Raw genomic sequence first — 26,043 nt, 5'->3', positions numbered from 1 at the left:
ATCCTGACTACTGAGGTAAGGGGAAACTTTCAACTTGGAAAAACGGATGGGTCTGGGTCGGGTGTGAATGGGGGGAGATGGGTGTTGAAGTCTGCGAAACCTGGTTCCCGAGCAAAACCCGCCTCCAACCCACCCTTTACCTGCATTAATTGAGGCTGGAGAGTGGACGGGTGACAAAGCTGATCCAAGGAGACTGGTTGGAACTTTAAATACTATAATCAGGCTGCGAGCCTCATTGCCATTCAGGTTTTCAACTTTAAACTGCTGTCAGCTGGATTTCCTGGGTGATGGGGAATCCATTGATATTTGTTGGGTTCAGGTGGTAAGCACCTTCATATCTAACTCGTGGATCCAGGTGTCTGCCTGAGGGGCTTCCACAATCGGGCCCAGTTTCCCAGCAAGCTCCTTCAGCCTCCAAACCCCACTGTGGCCTCACTGAACCCTGCCCCTGAGGCCTGAATTCACCCCTACTCACTCGGCAATTTATTTACTTTTTCTCTGCCCCCGCATTTTCAGGTCCCCAACAATCCCTCCCGGGGCTGGCAGCTCAGCTGATCAACATGACCTCCCCCACTCCCCACCCACCCTGACCAACCCCTCTGAGCAAACTCTCTTCTTTCCCCCACTTACCTTACCTAGTGGGGAAGTACCTGTTCCTGCAACTTTCACCGGCCATCTCCCTACCCAACCCATGCCTGCCAATCGACCTGGTTCTCTGTGGGGAACCAGTGATGCCACTAATATACTGTGGCATTAAAATGAATTTCTGGCTGACTTGCTCCCTGTGGGTCAGCTAATACCTCCACTAAACTACTTAAAAATAAAACCTTCTACAATGGACAGTAGGGTCAATGGCTTAGGGCAATGATTGGATTTGGTTTCAGAAATGTTGCAAAAACAAGGGTATGCTCCAATTTGTACATATGGCTGGAGAAGAGGGGGTTGGTAGGACAAGTTACCTAACTAAGAAAATGCACCTCCTTGAGTGGCAGAGTCCAACTGACCTGCAAATTCCTGGATCCCTGATGTGGTGGCATAAATCTGACCGAATAAGGCTTACCCCCACTGAGACTGGAGGAGGAAGATTCAGTCAAAAGTCTCAGGGCCAGATCATTTGCGGGTGAGACAAGAGACCGTCAGCCAGAAGACCAGAAAAGTTTTTTGGGAAGGAGAGGGCATTGTGCATTGGGGAAAAGGGTAGAGCAAGGATAACATTTTGAGTTTACAATGATGAGGTAGGTGGGAGAAGATGTGTCCACCCACCATTAGCCAATAAATAAAGAGGAATTATGTAATTAACAAGGCAGCAATTGACCTTGCAATTAACAGTTGGCAGTCTTGCTGTCATCAGGTGGTAAATAAACATTTGCATTTTCTTCCTTATGGTTCATATACATTCCACGTCAGCTGCTGCTTTCCTTATAAGCGATCCACAAAATGAGCTAATTAAGACAGACAGTTGCTCAGGCAACTTCCTCCAGCAGATGAAAGGCAGGACACTACAGTGAAGATTACTGAAGAGTCGCCTCATTATATTAGGCCAACTGACAATCAGACAACTGCTTCACCAATCTCTCCATTCTGTCCACTCAGAAACTCACAGGCCCCATTATCAAGGAGGTATAGGTGGTCTCAATGAAGAACTGACATGTGGGGGAAATCGCACCGGAAGTCAGAGGTTGTGGAAGCGGAGACTGATGAAACTACTCCGAAGTGTCAGACATAGCATCCCTCGGACACAGAACAGATGATTGTCTCCCCACCGACCCTCCCCCCATTGTAAGTCCAGATCGGATATGTTTGCTGATGGTTGACCATTATACTTAATCACATTTGCAACTCATCCATTAATGAAACATTCCGCTCCTACATTCAGCAACATTCAGGCCTGGGCAGATGAGTAATATATTAAATTTGTGCCACACAAGTTCCAGGCAATGACCATCTCCAACAAGAGAGTCTAGCCACCTTCCCTTGACTATTAATGGCATTGCCATCATTGAATTCCCATCACCATCGGAATTCTCGAGGGTTGTAAATTCATAGACCATCTTGAATTTGAACTATTTATTATTCCTTCATCGTTTCTCCGAGTACCTTCACAACATAGGCTGCAGCGCTTCGAGAAGGTGATTCAACACCATCACCCAGTCACGGTCAATTAGTATTGGACAATAAATGCGGCCTTGTCAGCAAAATTCACATCCCATCAATGAGTTTTTGAAAAATGAAATGTTTCTTTTCCGCCAGCGGAGTAGCAACTCTAAGGCGGTTTATTCTTTGCCACTTCCAACTTCCATGTCCTTGGCTGGGACAAAGTCCATTGCCCCGCAGTGCACTAACATCAGAAAGGACTTTTTAAAAAATCACTTTTATGGGATTTGGATGTCGCTGGCTAAACTAACATTTATTGGCCTTTGCTAATTGCCCCTGAGAAGTTTGCCTTCTCTAATTTCTGTAGTTCCTGTGGTGTAGGTACACCCACAGTGCTGTTGGGGAGGGAATTGACTCAGCTACAATGAAGGAAATGCCGATATATTTCCAAGTCAGGATGGCGAATAGCTTGGAGGGGAACCTCCAGGTGAAGGTGTTGCTCTTGTCCTCCAAGATGGTAGTGGCCATGGATTTGGAAGGTGCTGCCTAAGTACTCTTGGTGAGTTTCTGTCGTGCATCTTGTGTATTGTTCACACGGCTGCCGCTGTGCGTCGGTGGTGGATGCTTGTGAAAGGTGTGCCAACCAGTGGGCTGCTTTGTCCTGGATGGCGACAAGCTTTTTGAGTGTTGTTGGAGCTGCACTCATCCAGGCAAGTGGAGAATAATCCATCACACTCCCGAATTGTGCCTTGTGGATGGTGTCCAGGCGTTGGGGAGTCAGGAGATGGGTTACGCGCTGCAGGATTCCTAGCCTTTGACCTGCTCTTGTAGTCACAGAACTTATATTTCAATTTCTTATCAATGGTAGCCATCAGGATGTTGATAGTGAGACTATTAACAAGTCTCGCCTCGCTTCTTCAGAGTGCCGGTAAGTCAAAGTTGGGACACTGAATGCAGTACTGGAGCAACCAGATTAAAAATAGAGGGCAGCGTTTCAGAGGGGAAAATGTACATTCAGTTGACTTACTTGGGATTTGAAGAATGTTCTGACTCATTGACATCGGAAACCCCACACCCTCAGATGGTATGACTGTTATTGGGAAAGGAAAAATATGCAGGTTACGGGGAGAAGACGGTGAAATGGCCATTACTGAAATGTGCATTGTTATGGGCCAGAGTTTAGAGAACATCAAAGTATATCATGGAGTTCACCTGACCTACAACTTTTCATAGATTTTGGTTATGAGGAGCACAAGGGCCCACTTTCCAGGTGTGACCCAACAGAGATCTTAAGTATTTTTAAACAAAGCAATTTTTGTTCTCTGAATCCAGTTAACATTTTATAAACACACAATAAACATTTTATCAACTACCAACACAAATATACCGCCCCACAATATACAGTACTCTATAGGCAACCCTTAGTAACTTTCCTAACAACATCCATCAGCCAAACACCCTGGGCAGGATTCTCCGACCCCTCGCTGGATCGGAGAATCGCCAGTGGGACGCACGAATCACGCCACGCCGCCCCGATGCCGGGACACGATTCTCCGCAGAGCCGAGAATCGGCGCCATTGGGGCCAGCGTGGTCAGCACGGTGCCAGTCACGGTATGCGACAACTCCGGGCCGGCGCGCCGATTCTCCAGCCCGGATGGGCTGAGCGGCCGTCATCAAAAAGCCGAGTCCCGCCAGCATCATTCTAACATCCTTTGAGCCGGCGGGACCTTGGCATTGAAGGGTCCGGGGGTGGCCTGTGGAGGGGGGGGCAGAGGGCGTCTGACCTTGGGGGGGAGGGGGGGGCTCTGTAGTAGCCTGGCCTGCGATCGGGGCCCACCGATCGGTGGGCCGGCCTATCTGTTCCCTGGCTTCCTTTCCTCCGTGCCGGCTCCTGTAGCCCTGCGCCATTTGGCGTTGGGGCCAGCGTGGGGAAGAAGGCCACTGCGCATGCGCTAGTTGGCGCCAGCCCAACTGTGCATTCGTGGACCCCGTGGCATCCGGTTAAAGCCGGGATCAGCAGCTGGAGTGGCGTGGCCCGCCCCAGCGGCGTGCTAGCCCCTGTGGGCCGCAAAATAGGGTCCCGGAGCGGGTGCCGATGCTGGAGTAAAGCACTCCCGTTTTTACACCGGCGTCGGCACTTAGCCGCCCGATGGGAGAATCCCGCCCCCTTTTTTCCTACGCAAACAGTAGGTTTGCATTCCTTACATAAATAGGTATTACTTTGAAATTATCATGTGATCTGGAAACATTCTTTAGCATGCAGAGAGAGAGACCAAAATACACCTTCTTGGTTTGAATACGGCTCCCCAACTGAAAACCGAGAGTAAATCTCAGAGCCAAAAACAGCTTCCAGCTCAAAACGAAAGTAAAAAACAGCCAGAGCCCAGCTCCACCCACACAATGACATCACTGCAGCCACTTGAGAAGGCAAACATTTCTTAAAGTGACATTTTCATGACAGCTTTCAGAGAACTGGTGCGGGCATGACAGACCAAATGTTGTCCTTCTGCACTGTAATATTTCTGTGATTCTGTTCTGTAGAGTAAGAGTTAAAGAGGACAGGGAAAAAGCTCACATGATCACCGAAAATGTGCACGGTGACCAAACCAAGTAAAGATTTAGCTGCATTAGAACACTGAATTTTCTTTTTATAAGGACTGTTTGATGTTTTGTCCTTTTGCGTCACAGGTCAAGGACCTGGTTGATTAGGATTTGATGGCTATCTGTTAAGAGTGAGGATTTTACTTGGGCCATAGGGAGATTAATGAGAGGAAGCCAACCTTTGATGGCTGTGGTGCTCAATTTATGCTGTGAAGGTGTACAAAGTTAATGGCAGACTGGAAAGAAGAGAGAAGGAGACTCTTTGTTACAATGTGTGTTTCTTGTTCTGCATAAGACTGGGTGTCAGCATCAGCAATGTTATCGTCAGTTTCCCTGTGTCCTCTGAGAACACCATTAGTGCCTTCCTGACTGAAAAGTTGGGATCTATGACAACTTGCAAGGTACCGCCTGACACATACTGATCAGCACCCTCAGCAACACCAGAACTTTCCTTTAGCTTGCCCAAATCATATTCTTATCATAATGTGGGCCTCAATGTACTGTTCGGCCACAGCAATGGTGGGTCTTTGAAGGGTGCTTTGAGGCTTGTGAATCGACAGCCAACGTGGTTCTTGGAACTTCTGTTCAACTAGAACAGAAACATTGGATTTGTAAAAGTATAAAATTTTCATGATGGTTCCCAACATGTGGTGAACCCAAATACAATGGCAGGTACAACTCGCACACTTCAGAGAATGTTCACTGTTCTTATAAGTATGGGAAATCAGATTTGGTGTATATAACACCATGTGGGTTATTAATGGCCCTCACAATCCCGGGCAACACTGAAATTTGGTATTCTCGGTCATCTGTTTGGAAGCACTGATGGATTCCAGAAAATCTGTTGCCCTGCGAAGAAGGCATTAATAACTTGGCTTTAAAGGGCAAATTGACTGGTCTGGCAATAGTGTCATTCTTCACTGGAAAGAGACTGGGGTAGAAAGGTTGGTCTCTTTCTGTAATAGTCAGAGGTGGCTTTGCTGTCTGTCTTGGTTACAGATCCAGTTGCAGCAATAAGGGACTGAAATATTGAGATATTTGAGCAGTCTCTAACTTGTCAGCCCGTTTATTTGACATCCGGCACAGGATGAGCAAGAATTTCTTATAACTAAATATTGTCTTCAGTCACTGCCAAAGAAAAAACACTCCCTTGCTAGGGACTCCACCTGTTTTCCTGGCAACCCACTGAGGCTGAAGCAGACTTGTCGAAATCTCCGTGCCATATTTGACCCCGAGATGAGCTTTAACCGTGTATCTGCACTAAGGTGGCTATTTACACTTTTGTAACATTACTTAAGTCTGCCCCCAGCTCACTGACCTACACTGACTCCTAGTTAAGCAACACCTTGATTTTCACATTGTTACCCTCGTTTTCAAACTGCTGCACTATCCCCGACCTATCTCTGTGAATTGGTCCAGTCCCCCAAAGTCTGACACATGTGTTTGTCTAGTTCTGGTCTATTGATTATCCCCAGCTTTAACCATGAGGGATGAGCGTGCTTTCAGTAACCTCAACCCCAAGCTCTGAAATTCCCTCCCTAAACCTCTCTAACTCTCAGCCTAGCTTTTTTTTCCTTTCTAAGGCATTCCTGAAAACCTTCCTTCGACAATGTTTTTGGGCCACCTGCTGATGTGACCTGGGCGGGATTCTCCGGCTGCGTCTGCCCGGCGACCAGAAATTCCCGCCTGAGGTCAATGGACCTTTACATGGTCCGCCTCCCGCCCGTGGCAATCTTGCAATGGGCGGGGCTGAAGAATCCAGCATCTGGTGTCATATTTTGCTTAATAATGTCCTTTTGAAACCCATCATGATGTTTTCTTATGTTAAAGAAGTTAAATAGTGTGAAGCAGGATGATTTTGACTTGGTGCTATACTGTAAAACAGACAGTATTGAGTCGCATTGATCCAATTTTAATTTTCCATTGACCTTTGTGACTCAGCTCACTCACTGCTGAACCAACAATTGCAGCAAACCCACACTACTGCCTGAGCTGGCAACCTGGTCCTCTATAAAACTGAAAAACTCTTAGCATTAAAAATATAATGAAGTTCAGACATGTCATTTATGTGAGGGATTCATTGGTGGTTCCATATTGTTATTGATACTCAATTGATTAGAAATCTAAAGCAGTTCTGTGTCTGTCTGTGTCTGCCTAACTGTCCATGTCTTGTGTCTGCCTAACTGTTTGTCTGTGTCTGCCTAACTGTCTGTCTGTGCCTGCCTAACTGTCTGTGTATGCTTAACTGTTCGTGACTGCCTGACTACCTGTTCTTGTCTGTGTCTGCCTAGCCATCTGCCTATGTGTGCTCAGCCATCAGTCTGTGTCTGCCTAGCTGTATGTCTGTGCCTACCATGCTGTCTGTCTGTGTCGGCCTCATTGTCTGTCTGTGTCTTTGTCTGCCTCACTATTTGTCTGTGCCTGCCTAATTGTCTGTTTGTGTCTGTCTAGCTGTCTGTGTCTTATTAAAAAAATAATCTTTATTGTCACAAGTAGACTTACATTAACACTGCAACAAAGTTACTGTGAAAAGCCCCTAGTTGCCACATTCTGGCGCCTGTTCGGGTACACGGATAAAGAATTCAGAATGTCCAATTCACCTAACAAGCAGGTCTTTCGGGACTTGTGGGAGGAAAGCGGAGCACCCGGAGGAAACCCACGCAGACACAGGGAGAATGTGCAGACTCCGCACCGACAGTGACCCAAGCCGGGAATCGAACCTGGTGCTGTGGCGCTGTGAAGCAACAGTGCTACCCACTGTGCTGCCATGTTGGCCATGTGCTACCGTGCTGCCCGTGTCTTTGTCTGCTTCGCTTTCTGTCTGCCTCGCTATCTGCCTGTTTCTGTGTCTGCCTGGCTGTCTATCTGTCTCCATGTCTTCATCTGCCTCATTGTCTGCTTGTGTCTATGTCTGCTCCAGCCTCGCTCTCTGTCTGTCTACGTCTGCGTCAGCCTTGTTGTCTCTCTGTCTGTTAGTCACCTGAGGTTGCAGTTTCTTATCCCCACCACAAATACTTCTTGCACTATGTCGATATCAAGCTTTTTTGGGTCAAGTGTAAAAGAGAAAGCTGGCATGCTGCTGCCACTACACTGCTGAAATATACTCACTAGTTTAAGTCCCATTTCTAACACAAATTAATCATTGTGGTCTTCCCAGTGCTGCTCTGAATAAAACTTAACAATGTTTTCTTACTTAAACTGCAAAGCCTTGTTGAGTTTGTAAGAGGTCAAGCTTGCTGAGAACGGTTCCATCTGCTGATTTCCATTTTTGTATCACAAACAAATTATTCTCTAATCCCTTCAGAACAGCCATTTATTTGGAATGGAGCCCAGTTCTTAATGAAACAATGAATACATCAAACATGCCCATGGTCAATTAAGTAAAGGCACTGATGGCAAATGGTATCAGAAAATATACTGCAGTATCCAACATACACATAAAGCTAGTTGATCAATAGGAACAATGGTGTTATAGAGAATGGATTTTGCTGGCAAGATGCAAGAACTGCCAAACATATAAAAGTGAAATGTCCATTTCTATTGAACTCTGTTTATGAAAAGAATTACCAAACAAATCCAATTCAAATCCACCCATGCTTGATATGTGCCTCATTTATTCAAATGTTTATTTGTTAGTTCAGATTTATTCCGTGTTTTATAAAAAGAATGAAGGTGACTGCATGTGGCTGTACTCTTGTTGGATAGTTAACTTCCCTTTATTTAGTGCGTTTGTGTTTAAGGGCTGCATCGCGGTTAAACCAAGAAAGATCTTTAAATAGGATAGACTAACGGTCTAACAACGTGCACCTCGGCAACTTTATTTAACATTTGTTTTTTGTGTCCTAATTTTAACATGACATTGTTGCATCATCAAAGGTTTGTGTCTGGCCTCTCAAGCTCAAGCTGGCCTCTATTACCTTATTCTCCTATGAATAAGTGAAAAAGCCTATTGACGGTGATTCATACTGCAAGTTTAGTGTTGGTACAAAGCAGTTTTGTTTTGTGGCCACACTAAAATTGTTATGGAAATTGAGAGCGCCGCCCCAAACTGTGTCTGGGATTGAGAAAATGACAACGCTTTCCATTTTCTCTCCCGTGACAAGACAGATTCTGATTCTGGATTCTGGCTGTATGTACACAGTAACTGCAGCGTTGGTGTGTATTTAAGCTGCTTCCCATCACGTCACATTGTAAATGTGTGTGGAAGAGCATATTTTATAATTAGGCACTGCCACTGATCTAAAATGATTAATGAATGATATTTTGTTGACCTTAATCTCTTAAAGAGACCACGATCAGAAATCTAGATGCCAGTTTTGGAGCATGCTTAGTTATTACTCCATATTATTATTCTTAAAATGCATCGGTCTTTGTGATCTCATGGTGGTCTCGGTGAGAATTGTGATTGTGAGATCCATTTATGTATGAGACTTATAAATAAGATTGGCCATTAGCAGAAATGGATGTAAATATCCTCTGCCAGCAGCATTAATTAACAATCACCTTAGGTGTTGCAGGTGGGTACTGACAGGTAGGCTCAGTATTGACAGCACACAGCCATGTGATCATTCGCCACTATCAGCTTCATAATTAGCTAAAATGGCCTTAATTCATTAGCAGAACAGGAAACAAAATGCTTTTATACATGAGTTAAAATGGCAGACCATAGTAACACAGAAGAGGGGCTATTGTTGAGACACAGAGAGCTCAATGTGCTACAGAATTAATAAAATGCCAAAGATATATTAGAAGCTTGCCTACAATTGTGCCTAACTCATGGTAAGTGTTGGCAATGCTGGACAGATGAGACAAAAGACCAATAGTGTTCAACGGAGGAATGGAAGAGTATGTAGCCGGATTCTCCATTCCTGAGACTAAGTGTTGACGCCGGGGCAGGATGAGTGGTGTTCTACAACAGCAAAACTGGTGCCACACCTGGACCGATTCAACCACCATTAAGGGGCTAGCACCGGCGCCATGTGGACCAGAATTGATTCCAATGAGAAACGGTGCCGGATTCACCGGGTCCAGATTTGACACTCAGGAGGCTGACATGCTGCAGTTGCACATACACACTGTACTCCGCACACCATCTCAGCCAACAGGGTGGCAGCAAGACGCGCGGCATCGAGATTTACCAACGCGGAACTGCAGACGCTGCTGGATGCCTTGGAGGAGAGGCGTGCCCTGGCCATTGAAGCCACCCGCTAGGCTGCATGTGTCGGAGGTCTAACACTGTGGGTTATCTATTCCCCCGCAGGAGAAGGCCTTGCACAACTGACAACAGCAGAAGACTGAAAAGGGACCGCCGGACCTGGAGCCCCTCATCGTGGCAGAACAGTGGCCACTGGACATGGTTGGAGGGCCCGAAGAAAGGGCAGTCGCTGGGACGGAGGCCGGCATCGGGCGAGGAAGTGGGACCCTGCTGACCTGTGGTTCCCCATGGTATGTGTGTCATCCACCCCCCACCAACACCCCACCACCACTCCTCCACCCACTACCACCCTTCCACCCACCCACCACCACCCCACACCACACCAAAACCACCCCCACACTCTCTCTCCACCATCACCCCTTTATCCTGTCCTCCCTTCCCACACACCCCCAACACCCCCATTCCGCCCCAGCCCACGATGCAATCATGTATCTTGTCTTGAGTCTTGCAGAGCTGCTGGTGATGGGGCGGGCCCTTCTGGTGTCCCCCGCCTTCGACGCCAGCCACAACCACATCTGTGTGGCAAGCAATGACGAGGACGAGACAGTCATGGATGGGAGCCCTCGACCCGTATCCCAGGACACCCAGAGCTCGAGTCATTTCCCATCACAACTGTCTCCAACACCCTCCACCATCCCAGAGATATGCACCTCGATGGGCAATTTAGTGAAGAGGCTCGTGGCGCACTATCTGGTGCTCAGCACATACATACTCCAGTCCATCAGGTGGAGGTAGGGGGCAGGATTCTCTGATTATGGGGCTATGTCCCCACGCCCGCGAGGAAACAGGCGCGAATGACTCTGGACTTTCTCCAGTGATTCTCCGTTTTGCATGGGGCTAGCAGGGCCCGGAGTGCTCCTCACAGCTCCGGCTGCCAATACGAGGCCCTGCACTTCTGGCCGGGGTCCATTAATGCGCGCTGCGGCCTGCGGCGGCCCTGCACAACACTGCAAACTCATCCCGAGGACCTGTCCTGACAATATAGGCCTCCCCAGATCACGCGTGCTGATCGGTGGTCCCCCATCGCGAGCCTGGCAATCCTGGAGGCCCCCCCCCCCCCCCCCCACCCCGGTGACGGAGTCCCCCGCTCTCCAACAGGGCTGCCGCGGACTGAGTCTGCTGCCGCCACTCCGAGTGGCCACCGGGTGGAACCATGAGTGAACCACGCTGGCGGGAACTCAGCCAGTTGCCGGTGGAGAATCGCCGAGGGGGCCTCTTTCAATGGCCTCCGACCAGCACCGCGGCGACCATGCGCGCGCAATTGGCAGCGATTCTCTGATCGCCGCGATCACGTGTCTGACGTCCATTATCCGTCCCCGCGCCGAGCACGATTGGGACGCGGAGGCTCGGAGAATCCTGGCCAGGAACTCCCGAGGGAGCAGATAGCCGGAGGGCGGGCTGACCTCAGGGACTAGCTGCTGTCCAGATGAGTTTCGGGCTTCCAGTCCCATCAGTCCCATCGATTGTGAAGATGCAGTTGCAAAGCCAGGGACTGCATGAGCTTGAGTTGTCGACGAGCATCCAGCAGCTACAGGTGTAGTTGGAGGAGTCCAACTGCATGTAGGAGTAGGAGGTGGTGGCGACCATGCGTGCCACCCAGGCCAACACCGCATGGGTGGAATCTGTGGTGGAGGCCGTGGGGGTGAAGGTTTCGGCAATGGGTCAACATGTCTAAGACCTGGGAAAATCTGTGCAGGCGGGCTGCCCTATCCCAGGCAGCCATGTACCAGAGCCACCTGGACATTGCAGTGGTGCTCTTGAGCGTGGCCCAGTAACAGTGGGACAGGGCTGAGGATGTCGGCGGTATTGCCCAGGCATTGGCCGACGTGACACAGACAAAGAGGAAGGTGGCCCAGTTCCAGAGGGAGATAGTGCAGTCACTGGCTTATGTGATACAGAAGGTGGTGGCACAGTTGCAGTCTGATGTGGCGCTGTCCCAGACAGCAGTGGTCCACACCCTGTGTTGCATGGTCACGAGCATGCACACCCTGGTCGAGATGAGAGCAGGCCTGCAGGATTGGCAGTGCCGAGTGGCGGGGGCGCCTCAGAGGTTAGCTCTGCTCACACCCCTATCACATGGAGTAGCCCGGGGGACATCGGGCACCTCAGGGGAGGAGGAGGCACTACGAGGGAGGTCACTCAGCAGCAGACTCAGCCACCCAGAAGACAGTCGCCAAAGGGGACACAGGTCACAGGGCGAGAATTGCAGCAGGCCGCCTCCACTCCTGATGTACTGCTTTGTGATCCACATAGACATAGCGTTAGGGTCTGTAAGGCCAGAAAAGTTGACACAGGTGCCGGGCACAGTATAGCGTTAGAGGCTTGGGCACAAACCTGTATATATTTGTTCACATTAAACTCTTGTGCTCAACGTTACAACCTGCCTCGGTGCTCTGTCAGGAGGGTGTGAAGAATGGGGTGGTCTGGGCCAGCAGTGCTGAATGGAAGGACGTTGTGGGTGGGATTGGCCCGGGGACCGCAGTTCAGCCAGTGCTCACCACTCCAGTGTTGTTCCCCCCCCCTCCAACAGCCCCACCCCAGGGAATCAATGGGACCAACTGATGGAATGGTCGAGTGGCCGATGGAAAGTGCTACCATGGACAGGAGTCAGGTGCTGTCAAACGCTACAGAGCTCAGAGATCATCCCAGAGCAGTTGTCATCATCCTCCATCCCATGGGCCAGACCCGCTGTTATAGCCAACCCAGAGCTTGCACCCCGTAGTGAGGCAGTTAGTAATCACTGGAGGGGGGGTGCTGTGGAAGTGGGATGTGATGTTTGTGCCCATTCCCCATCCCCCCAGTCTGTGAATTTGGAGGCGAATAGAGTGTCCCATGCACGTTGGCCCAGGTGCATACATTGTGAGACCTCCTGTGCCTGCCCAGGCCCCATGTCCTGTTCATCTTCACCCTCCCCTGTATCTTCCTCGTCAGACAAGGACTGAGACCATCCCAGCGCTATACTAGAGGGCCCCTCTAGAGTGGTCCAGGTACCTTGGCACTGCTCAATCATGCCCCTGGTAACAGCATGGTCTCATTGTAGCAGGTCTCCGCGTTGGTCTGTGTCCTCCGAAAAGGTGTCATCAGCCACGGCTGCAGTGGATAACCCCTGTTAGCCAGGAGCCAATCTCCCAGTCGGGGGGGAACCTCGAAGAGGCCAGGAACTGTAGAGTGTGCCAGGATGAAGGAGTCTTGCACACTGCCCAGGTATTGGGCGCAGATGTGCAGGATGTGCATCTCATGGTCACACACCAGCTGCATGTTCATCGAGTGGAACCCCTTTTGTTTTATGTAGGGGGGGCCTGTCATCTGCAGATGCTTGTAGAGCGACATGCATCCCGTCGGTCACCCACTGGACCTGGGGCATCTCGGCGATGGGGGTGAACTCTGATGCCCGGGCACCGTTGTGGACTCAGTTCACATTGAGATGGATATATTGTGCTGACCGAGCATATAGAGCCTCCGTGCAGAATGGTCGGGTTGAGAGTGGGGACTAGAGTGCCTGGATGTTGGAGTAGGGACACCCATACGGCTGGTCCCTCTCTGCAGAACCATGGGCCAAGGTAGTTGGTCAGTGGGGTGTGCAGCAAGATGGCTACTTTGCAGGTTGCAACAATGACCGTCTGTGCCTGGACACTATTCTGGTCCAGTGGGTGGATCATCCTGACACCATGGCCCCCCACACCTCTGTCACCCCCCCCCCCCCCCCCCCCCCCCCTCATCCATGGCAGGGTTCCTCCCAGCCACCCCGACCAGTGTCAGAACCGGCAGCCCACAGTCGGGCCTTTCCCCCCTGGACCTTCTTTCTCTCCCTCACCAGCCACGGCGCCTGATTCCGATTTTTAAAAGCACAGTGAACCGCGCCGTCGGGACTTCCGTCTGGTGAAGGCGGAGCATCGCGGAAGCCCCGGAGAATACCGGGTCAGGCCCGCTAATGATATGCAAACGGTGTCTACTGTGCGTGTAGAGTGGAATGCAGTGACGCCGCTGTCGAAACACCAGAGAATTGCGATCTGGCGTGAGCACGATTTCGGCGACAAGACCGATTCTCCGCCCAGTCGCCTTTCCCGGTTTCCGCGTTGGCTGACGGAGAGCCCCGCCCATGATAGACGGTTCCTGAACGTTTTAAAAAAAAAGCTTGATTTGGCTGACAATGGCCAAAATAAAAATGAGAAGCGAAAGGAAATAAACTGCCAAAGGCAGAAGTGTGGGCTGGTACGGTCCCCGTCACCGCCCACAGCTGAAAACAAAACCCTCACAGCTCTGAACATTTCAGCACCAAACTGATGTGATTTGATCTGGATCCTGCTGACTGTTTTGAATTTGAAACACATCCTGTTCTCAAACTCAAGCGGCCCAGTTTACTGTCTCCTTTCATCCGTTCCTTCATCTTCCACTTTCCTGTATTGTCTGGCGTGGCAGAGCGACTGGCGGGGGAATATCTATTTACATTGATCTCAAAGCTGTCAACACTCTTTAACGGGTCAGGAGCTGGCTCACAAGCATTTGCATTCTGTATCTCGATGGAGAATTTCAATCTGAGAAGTATGCAGGGTCGGGGTGGGTCTCATTGCGTGTGGAAGGGTTAAAACATCAAAACATGCCAGCGTGTTAGAAACCAAATCCACTCCCACTCACTCCTGCATTTAAACCAGTTTGCATTTGAAAATGTTCGTGAATTGCTGTGGGGATTGACAGATCTGTGTAGTTAAATATGCAAGTAGCAAATAAAAGCAGATTTCATCCAAGGTCTTCAAGTTGGGACCACCGGCACACGGGTTTCTCACACGCTCGGAAACCTGTCAGGGCGAGAAAGGTGAGACGACAGACAGAATGCAGAACTAGGACAGCTGCTTTGAAGTTAGCGAATGTAGCACCACTAGGATCGATCACTAAGGAGGGAGAGACAAACAAAGAGCAATTTCTCCCCTATGGCCAGGATTCTCCAGCCGTTCGCTGGCGATGGGATTTTCTGGTCGCGCTGGCAACGCCCCCCCCGCAGGTTTCCCGTCAGCATGGGATGGCTTCAATGGGAAATCCCATTCAAAGCAGCGGGAATACAGAATCCCGCCGCCAGTGAATGGGGCACCACCTCCGGCAACTGAGAAACACAGGGCTACGGGACCGGAGAATCCATATGGCAGCACGGTAGCCTTGTGGACAGCACAATTGCTTCACAGCTCCAGGGTCCCAGGTTCGATTCTGGCTTGGGTCACTGTGTGGAGTCTGCACATCCTCCCCGCGTGTGCGTGGGTTTCCTCCGGGTGCTCCGGTTTCTTCCCACAGTCCAAAGATGTGCAGGTTAGGTGGATTGGCCATGATAAATTGCCCTTAGTGTCCAAAATTGCCCTTAGTGTTGGGTGGGGTTACTGGGTTATGGGGATAAGGTGGAGGTGTTGACCTTGGGTAGGGTGTTCTTTCCAAGAGCCGGTGCAGACTCGATGGGCCGAATGGCCTCCTTCTGCACTGTAAATTCTATGATACTTAACTTCTCGTCTATTTTAAATGTTGAGGTTGTGCTATACTGGAAACCTTGTCGTGGCTTAAAAATAGTCATGTTGTTGCAATTTATGGGTAACTGTTTGAAATACAGAAATGCAGGCTCTTAGCAATAATGTTTGTTTTGTTGGGCAGACACACTGGAATTTAATTCAATCCAATCTCCATCACATGACATCTATTCCTCTTTTCCTCCTGACCCCATTTAAACTGTATGCTATCACAGGGCTGATAAATTATCTTCCAGTGCAATCTATAGCCTTGGATCTGACTGATAATTGCCTCCTTTTTCACAACTAGACCAGTGACAAGATAAACGCCCTTGTTTTGTTTGCTCGGTAATAACTGCATTACATTTTGACTCTGGATTCCAAACGAATGTCTTATTCAGTGAAAAGTTAATGGGTGCGATTTTAACACCCAAAGAACAGAGTCCCGTTTTGAGCGTGAATAGCAGGCGGTTATCAAACAGGTCTCTGTTTTTCTTTGCCCTCGGTCGGAAAAGCCCCGTCAAGGCTGCACTTACCTCACTTCCTGTACTGACGAGCTCAGCTTAGCTAGTCAGTGCAGGAAGAGATCGGGGCACCATTTTAAAATGCCGCCCCAATCTGTCAATCCCTCTCCCCGCCGCCCCAAACTCCCCACTGCAGCCTCCAGACCCCCAACTTTTAAGGGCAGGGCACCCCTGGGCCCAATGTTTGGCACTTGGGCACTGAGGCACTGCTAGTCTGGCACCCTGGCAGTGTCCCCCAGGAAGCGCTGCCAGGGTGCACAGTTGGCAGGTTGAAGGTGCCATGCTGGCAGTGCCAAGGTGCCTAGGTGGCAGCAAGAGACAGGGTGCCAGCATGCCCAGAATCCGGCCACCCAGATGTCTCCGATGGCCTGGGAGACTCCACAGGTGCTATCACGCTTAGTCCACATTTGTGTGGACCAGTGCTGAACAGGGCCATGGCAAGGTCTCCCAGGCGCGGGCATTCGCATCACTGAGTCAGGCGCGACAAGGCTGTTTGATTATGCTAAATATCTTTAAAATTCTGGGCATGATTTAAGCACTGCCTTGCACCTGGCGCGGAACTGGGTGCACCGGTTAAAAAATGGGAAAGGCCAAAATCAAGATTCGCACCGGCCGTGAATTTTGCTATCTAATCGGCCCGCTCCCAACGGCAAGTTCCGGATCTTGTTCAAGGATGGCGAGCATATCATGAGCCCTCATTTGCATTCACTTTCCTCTCATTAGCAAGATTGAAGTCAAATGCAACAGATTCCAGTGAATTAACCGACTCCCCAGTGAGAAATCACTTAGCTGTCGTTAAGTGCTCCTTGTTTAAAAACGTGAAGCTGGCTTAATGGCTGCTGAGGGGTACTGAGGAGGGGAATAGCCAATGGATGGAGGTGGGGGTGGGGGACACCTCAGGGGGGTTGGGCTTGGTCGAGGCGCTTCCGTGGGCCGTGTGGTGGTAGGATTAGCATAGCTGCCTGCCATTGGTGTAGAACACCGGCTTACCATTGGCCCTGGTCGGTCATGTGCCTCTCGACCGGTTGGTTGAGACCAGTCATCTGACGGCTCCCCAATTGGTCGAGAGGGTGGGGTATAAATACCCAGTACTCCCGGCGGTCGTCCGTCTACTGTAATCGACCGCAGGGCTTAACATTTAGTATATTAAAGCCATACTTTTGTCCTTATCCTCCCTGACCTTTGTGCACCGGCACTCCTAGGACTGGACTTCCAGTGCAACCTGCAGAGCTTGACCTTCCAATTCGGCGGCCTTATACTCCCCCTCACTGTCTGCAGCCTTGCGTCCCTCAAAGTGGACCCCCCCCTCCTTGTTTGCTAATCTCACCCCCGATTGCAAACCCGTCGCGACACGGAGCAGACGGTACAGCGCCCAGGACCGGACCTTCATCAGGTCTGAGGTCCATAGGTTGCTGAAGGAAGGGGTCATCGAGGCCAGCAATGGTCCCTGGCGAGCCCAAGTGCTGGTGGTCCGGACTGGGGAGAAAAACCGAATGGTCATCGACTACAGTCAGACCATCACCGGTTTACGCAACTGGACGCGTATCCCCTCCCCCGTATTTCCGCCATGGTAAACGAGATCGCGAAATACAAAGTCTTCTCCATGGTGGACCTCAAGTCCGCTTTTCACCAGCTCCCCATCCGCGCGAGTGACCGCAAGTACACCGCGTTCGAGGCAGATGGGCGCCTCTACCACTTCCTCAGGGTTCCATTTGGTGTCACAAATGGGGTCTCGGTCTTCCAACAGGAGATGGACCGAATGGCCGACAAGTACGGATTGCGGGTTACCTTCCCGTATCTCGATAATGTCACCATCTGCGGCCACGACCAGCAGGACCATGACACCAACCTCTGAAAATTCCTCCAAACCGCAAAACTCCTTAACCTAACTTACAATAAGGATAAGTGCGTGTTTAGCACCGACCATTCAGCCATCCTCGGCTACGTAGTGCGTAACGGAGTGATAGGCCCCGACCCCGGACGCATGCACCCCCTGATGGAACTCCCTCTCCCCAATACCCTCAAATCCCTCAAATGCTGCCTGGGTTTCTTCGCTTACTACGCCCAATGGGTTCCCAATTACGCCGACAAGGCCCGTCCCCTCATTCAGTCCACGACCTTCCCGCCGTCGACAGAGGCCTGCCAGGCCTTTAGCCGCATCAAAGCGGACATTGCAAAGGCCACGATGAGCGCCATGGACGAGTCCCTCCCCTTCCAGGTCGAGAGCGACGCATCAGAAGTAGCTCTGGCGGCCACCCTGAACCAAGCGGGCAGACCCGTGGCCTTCTTCTCCAGAAACCTCCAGGCTTCCGAACTCCGCCACTCCTCAGTGGAAAAGGAAGCCCAGGCCATAGTCGAAGCTGTGCGACATTGGAGGCACTATTTGGCCGGCAGGAAGTTTACCCTCCTCACAGACAAACGGTCAGTGGCCTTCATGTTCAATAATGCACAGAGGGGCAAGATTAAGAACGACAAGATCTTGCGGTGATGGATCAAGTTGTCCACGTACAACTACGATATCTTGTATCATCCTGGGAAGCTCAATGAGCCTCCTGATGCCCTGTCCCGCGGTACCTGCGCCAGCGCGCAGATAAACCGCCTCCGCACCCTCCACACGGACCTCTGCCATCCAGGGGTGACCCGTTTCTATCATTTCATAAAGGCCCGCAACCTGCCCTTCTCCATCGAGGAAGTCAGGACAGTAACCCGTGACTGACACATCTGCGCAGAGTGCAAACCGCACTTCTACCGCCCCGAGCACGCGCATCTGATCAAAGCATCCCGCCCCTTCGAACGTCTCAGCATTGACTTCAAGGGGCCCTACTCCATCGAGGAAGTCAGGACAGTAATCCGTGACTGCCACATCTGCGCAGAGCGCAAACCGCACTTCTACCGCCCTGAGCGCGCGCATCTGATCAAAGCATCCCGCCCCTTCGAACGTCTCAGCATAGATTTCAAGGGGCCCCTTCCCTCTAGCAACCGCAACATTTACTTCCTGACGGTGATCGATGAATACTCCCGCTTCCCCTTCGCCATTCCCTGCCCCGACATGTCCACATCGATCGTCATTAAGGCCTTCCTCTCCATCTTCTCCCTGTTCGGCTACCCTGCGTACATACATAGCGATCGGGGGTCCTCCTTTATGAGCGACGAGCTGCGTCAATTCCTGCTCAGCAGGGGCATTGCCTCTAGCAGGACGACCAGCTATAACCCCCGGGGTAACGGACAGGTCGAGCGGGAGAATGGTACCATCTGGAAGACCATCCTACTGGCCCTCCGGTCCAGAGATCTCCCTATTTCCCGATGGCAAGACGTTATCCCCGATGCCCTACATTCCATCCGCTCCCTCCTCTGTACAACAACTAATCAAACACCTCATGAACGTCTTCTTGTTTTCCCTAGGAAGTCGTCCTCCGGATCCCCTCTCCCGACGTGGCTGGCCGCCCCCAGACCCATCTTGCTCCGGAAGCATGTGCGGGTGCACAAGTCCGACCCATTGGTGGAACAAGTCCAGTTACTCCACGCTAACCCGCTGTATGCGAACGTGGAGTACCCCGACGGTCGGCAGGACACGGTCTCCCTCCGGGACCTGGCACCCGCCGGCGTGCGGCCTTCCCCCCCCCTTCACCACAGACCCCCCCACCCCTTTTCCCCCAGGGCCCCACCCAGGCCACCCCTTCCCCATCCATGGCGTCTCCCCCACCAGCCCGGGGTACGGAGACAGTTCAAGGACCATCGCTCCCAGAGTCCAGGACATCAGCTGAACCACCACCATCGGCTGAACCAACGTCACCAACTCCCCTGCGGCGGTCTGCCAGGACGTCATGGGCAACGAAAAGGCTGATCGAGTCCATTTAACCTCAACACCACCACGCACCTTGTATGGACACTATGTACTGTTGCTAAATGTCTGGGCCAGTGGGAAGCCAAGGATACATTTTTTTTTGTCCTTACTACTCATACCACCAGTTCTCCCCCCCCCCCCCCAGCTCTCGTTAATACCTCCCCCCCCCCCCCGGCTTCTTTCTCCGCAAGGGGTGAATGTGGTGGTATGATTAGCATAGCTGCCTGCCATTGGTGCAGAACACCGGCTTACCATTGGCCCTGGTCAGTCATGTGCCTCTCGACCGGTTGGTTGAGACCAGTCATGTGACAGCTCCCCGATTGGTCAAGAGGCTGAGTTAACCCCGCCTCCAGGGCAAGGTATAAATACCCAGTACTCCCGGCGGTCGTCCTTCTACTGTAATCGACCGCAGGGCTTAACATCTAGTATATTAAAGCCATACTTTTGTTCAGCAACTCGTCTCGCGTTCAATTGATGGTACATCAGGCCGTAAAAAACACGACATACGGCAATGAGGGTGCAATTTCCCTCTTACAATCTTCTAGCCGCTTAACAACAACAACAAAATCACCTCATGCAAAAAAAAATCCTCCCCCCCCCCACTTCTACTGTTCCAGCTCCTCCATCTCCCATTGATGTTCAGTTCCCCACCAATCTCTGATCTCTGATGAAGTCATTGGCCTCTTCTGGCATTTCAAAATAATACTCCCGACCATTGAAATTTAACCACAGTTTTACCCAGGACAGTACCCCAAACCAAATCTGCCTTTGGTACAGCACCACCATGGTCTTGTTAAATCCAGCATGCCCCTTCGTCAACTCCGCCCCGATATCTTGGTAAATTCAGACCTGGTTCCCCTCCCATTCGCAGTTCCGCTTCTCCCTGGCCCAGCACAGGATCTTTTCCTTCTCCACAAACTTGTAGAGCCGCACAGCGGCAGCTCTCAGCTTCTGTCCACCACTGGGGCCTTGGCCAGGAACCACTCCACCACCAACCTCACCAGCATCCTTGAAACATACCTCGTAGCACATCGTGCATTCCAAACCCTCCAGCAGACCAACGATATGCAAGCTCTTCCTCCTGGACCTGTTCTCCTGCTCCTCTACCTTTGCCCTCAGTGACTTGCAAAGGTCCCCCAGGAGTCCCAGCTCCGCCTCCAACGATACCACCCAATCGCTGTGGTCGGGCATCACCTTCTCCACCTCCCATACCTGTGACTCCTGCCCCTCGAGACATTGCTCCACTCGCTCCATCGATGCTTTCAGGGCAGCTACTGCTCTCTCAATGGCCTTCGACCGGTCCTCATGCATCCCCTTTTCATTGCTGGTGGAACTCCTCTTTAATAAACACCATCAACTGCTCCACCTGGGGCTTTCCAATTTGCGACAACCCTTCCCCCTCCGTAATCTTTACAATTGCCGCTGTGCCAAAAGTCTCCTCCAGTTTCTTGGCCAGGTCCTTAACCTTTTTTTGCTGGGTCTGATAACGAGCTTTCATGTCACGCTCAGGGGGAACTTCTCCACACCTTCAGATACACTTTCCTGTCAAAGCCTCCCCCATTTTCAGATAAAAAAACCTCAAACCAATGCCTTTGAGCTGAGCTGCTCTGTGTGTGCCCACTCACTCCATGGCCACCACCAGAGGTTCCCTCTTCCTTGTTGATTAGTGGTTGGTGTGATAAATGGACTGTTAAGTAGTTTGTTTTCATCTGTTTGTATACTGGTACTGTTGACCATTTAATAAACAAAATACTCTCAACTGGCTTCTCATGGGTAGCTATGTCATGTCTCAGACGATGATTATTACATCGCATTTCAATCAAACTTTGAAGCCTTGAACAGCACTGAACTCCATAAACATCAGCACCATAGAGGCAGCAGCCAACAATCAAACATTTGAGAGCTGGGCTTCAGCACTTGCAGCCAAAGGGTAAGTGGAGGATCGGGGAGGGCACCTGAGCACGGTCTCCCTAATATTTCAGGCAGGAGCCTGGGGTCTGGGGTTGTGAGTCTAGGGGCTCCTGCTGTGACGGGGTTGAGTGTGCAAAGCAAGGTTTGCCAGCACAACTGGCTTACTGGATGGCACTCTGAGAGAAGGTGGGACACGTAAGGGTGGGGTAGACTTGGCGGATTTGAGGGCCTCAGGGTGGAAGCCCTAAGTGATTGTTGGTCTCTCGCCTTCTCCAATTCCTTACAGATATAACAACATGGCTGGTATGCCAATCCCGCAGAGGCTGTCCTCGGGTGCTGGCGGCAGCCTAGGAAACCAGATGTTGGAGAAGGCAGCAGCATCGATGCAGGCTGGAGGCGGTCCCCCATGTGCAGGGGGCTGCCCCACAACTTGAAGATCCGGCCGTCCATCACGCCGAGGAGGAACCCCAAGGGGGCGCCAACGATGACCCAAGGTGTGTAGGCATTATTGGTCTTTCGAGGAAATAAGATCATAAGAATTAGGCCTTTTGGACCATCAAGCCTGCTCTGTAATTCGATCATGGCTGACATGTTTCTCATCCCCAGTCTCCTGCCTTCTCCCCGTAACCCCGATCCCCTTATTAATCAAGAACCTATCTATCTCTGCCTTAAGGACACTCAATGATTTGGCCTCCACAGCCCTCTGCAGCAAAGAGTTCCACAGATTCACCTCCTTCTGGCTGAACAAATTCCTCCTCATCTCAGTTTTCAAGGATTGTTCCTTCAGTTTGAGGCTGTGCCCTTGATTTCTAGTTTCTCCTACTCGTGGAAACATCCTCTCCACGTTCACTCTATCTAGACCTCTCAGTATTCTGTAAGTTTCAATAAAATCCCCCTCATCCTTCTAAACTCTATCGAGTATAGTCCCAGAATTCTTAACCGCTCGGAATATGACAAGCCCTTCGTTCCAGAGATCATTCTTGTGAACCTTCTCTGGACCCTCTCCAAAGACAGCACATACTTTCTTAGATGCAGGGCCCAAACTGCTCACAATATTCCAAATGGGGTCAGACCACAGCCTCATACAGCCTCAGCTATTGTATTCTAGCCCTCTCGAAATGAATGCTAACATTGAATGTGCCTTCCTAACTGCCAACTGAACCTACATGTTAACCTTAAGAGAATCCTGAACCAGGACTCCTAAGTCAATTTGTGCTTCTGATTTATGAAGTCTTTTCCCATTTAGAAAATAGTCTATGCTTCTATTCTTCCTCCCAAAGTGCATAATCTCACACTTCTCCACATTGTATTCCATTTGCCACTTCTTTGCCCACTCTCCTAGCCTTTCCAGGTCCTTCTGTAGCCTCCCTACTTGCTCAATACTACCTGTCCCTCTACATATTTTTGTATTATATGCAAACGTAGCAACAATGCACTCGATTCCTTATTCCAGATCGTTAATGTATTTTGTGAATATTTGTGGTCCCAACAGTGACCTCTGCGGAACACCACTAGTTACCGGCCGCCATCCTAAAAAGGACCTCTTTATCCCCACTTTCTGCTTCTGCCAGTCAGCCAATCCTCTACCAATGCCAGTACCTTGATGACGGACAGCATGGAGCCTTCGTAGATTAGAGAGTGATGATAACTCACTGTGAGGTTAACTCTGGTGCTCCTCAGTTTATGCCAAAGTTTGACTCTTGTCTTTCCTCTGGCAGTGCGCTCAAATCCATCGTCTGAACGTGGTCTGTATCAGGGGCATTTGATCTTGGACCACTGTGTCTGGGATCCGGGGGTGTAGGGAGCAGAGGGAAACAGGGGGTGGGGCTGCGGGTAGGCCCAAGATTAACATGAAAGAGGCTTCACATGTACCAGGTTTAACCTGTTTTAATTGTGAACATTTGATCATTCCCCCAGCTACAGATAGTGCCCCCTCCCATTTCCCACTCAGTGATCCTCTCTCTTTTTGATCTTTCGTGGTCTAGGTGAAATGAAATGAAAATCGCTTATTGTCACGAGTAGGCTTCAATGAAATTACTGTGAAAAGCCCCTAGTCGCCACATTCCAGCGCCTGTCCGGGGAGGCTGGTATGGGAATTGAACCGTGCTGCTGGCCTGCTTTAAAAGCCAGCGATTTAGCCGAGTGAGCTAAACCAGTCCCTGCAGTGTGTCCCTAGGATGCACATCAGAGGCGAAAGCAACCTGCAGCTTTTCACGCCCTGTGGCCTTTGATGGCCTTGGTGGATGTCCTCTGGAGGGCCTGGAGCTGCAGGGCCCTGGCTCACTTACTGATGTCACTTACTTTGCCATGCCACTCGGTTCTGCCCACTGCCCTTGAGATGCACTGGTGTCAGGAGGGGGGGATTCCGAAGAATTGGAGACTGTCGTCGTCTCCTTGGTGGCAGCTCCCGGGTTGGCCTCCAGCACTTCCTCCTCCGTGATGGTGCCTGTAGGGCACTGGGGTCCCCTTGGGACGGAGGGTTAGTTGGAGTGAGTTCCAGAGGCCCCTGAATCATCTAGCTCTGCCAGTCCTGGCGGTTCTCCCTTGTCTGCACCATGGTGTAGATGCCCTCAGTGATGGACCTCAGTGACTGGGTCATGATCTGCAGTGTCTCGGCAATGTCCACCTGTGTCTGGGGCATGTCCCTTAGTGACTGGGACATGATATCGCGGCTCTCAGCCATGGTCATCGTGACTGAGCCATGCCTTGGGCACCATCACTCAAGATGAGGATGTCGTGCACCAGATGTTCCACTGCGATCGCCACACTGCCACTCAGTGCCAGGCATTGCTGGCATCATCTCCTGCGCCTGCAGTCTTTGGGACTCCCCCAATCAGCTATGCACTCACTGGAATGTCACTGACACCCCTTCTGAATGTTACAGCTTTGTCCTATCATCTACATCAGTTCTGGGAGAATCTTTTCCAGAGGCTTTGAATCCAACTGGGACCCAACTGAGTCCCGGGATCCAGCAGAGCTCGAACTGCTGTCTCTCTTGAATGTTCCTGCCTCCACCTGATATGCATCAGCAACTGTGTGGTGCTCACCAGATTGTGCTCTAGAAGCCAGCCCACTCATGTCGCTCTCCGAGATGTTTGTCTCTGCACTGTTGGTGGGCGATAGCCATGATGCATCAATGGTGGTCTCCTCTGAGCTCTCTGCTGAGGTGGTCTCTTGGGTGATGGGGCGGGTTGGGGCATTTGGAGGTAAACAACTCTGGATGGCCCGGCCCCCATCTGGTGGAGATCCTGCGAGGCAATGGGCATATGGTCAGTGAGGGGGAAGGATCATTTTGCCTGACATGAACAACATGACACAGGTCATCTTCACCTCTCTGACATAGGCCAACCTCGCTGCCGGTGACTGCTGTCTCTCTCTTTGGTCAACCCCACGATTTCCAGGGCCTGTTCCTCATAGGGTGTGATAACTCAAATCTCTGTTACTCAGCACCCCATCTTGGTGATTTCCCACTTATTATGGGCTATCTTCTCCTGCGGGGAGAAAAAGAGGGCATTGTTAGCCACATTCTTGGTACATCAGGAGGGTCTATAGCAGGTGGTATGTGTGGGCATTGCACTTGGGCATGTAGGTGTTGCGCTAGGGACCCAGTGGGTTATGAAGAGAAAGCATGAAGAACGGATGTGGGGGGGTTGCGAGGTGTCTGCCAATTATTTTTTTGGAGGTCTTTGGAAGTTGAAGGGCACTCAGCCTATCACTGACAGGATAGGCATCGGTGCCTCTGTTGCCAGGGCTGGCTGGTGAGGATAGAAGATCGCTAATCACAGGCCAGGTGGGGACAGGGGTGCAGTGCAGCTGGTAACATATCGAGGCTTAGTGGTGGGGGCGGGGGAACATATTGAGGGTACCACTTCAGTACACTCAGGGTCATCATGTAGTCTGGTGGCTTTGGATGGTCAAGGGTACATGCATCTTTCTAGCCGCATCTTCTCCCCCCCCCCCCCCCCCTGCAGAAAATGAATTCCGGGGTGCAGCCAGCTATGCTCGCTATCTATCTGGCCGCTGCTGCTGTTACGGATGCACGGAGGCTGGAGGAGCAGGGCTAGCTCAGGGAGGACGCTGCGCAAGAAGAGGCTGCCCCAGAATAGCAGAGGCCAGCCGGTGAGACTCAAGTGCCGACTGTTCAACAGGCCAAGGAGGAGGTGCGAAGGAGGTGCGTATTTACGGTCGGCGCCTACCTTTGAGGAGCTGCCAGGCCACCAACGACTTTGGTTAACCAGCGAGACTGTGCGCAACCTGTGCCATATATTTGCGCACCTGGCACTGCAGGAGCAAACCCACTCCCAGTGGCCACCAAGGTGACTGTCTCCCTGACCCTTCATGCCTCCAAATCATTCCAGGGCTCGAGC

The sequence above is a fragment of the Scyliorhinus canicula genome, chromosome 15 (assembly GCF_902713615.1).
Source record: "Scyliorhinus canicula chromosome 15, sScyCan1.1, whole genome shotgun sequence".
Taxonomy (NCBI): domain Eukaryota; kingdom Metazoa; phylum Chordata; class Chondrichthyes; order Carcharhiniformes; family Scyliorhinidae; genus Scyliorhinus; species Scyliorhinus canicula.
This window is presented reverse-complemented; position numbering follows the sequence as displayed.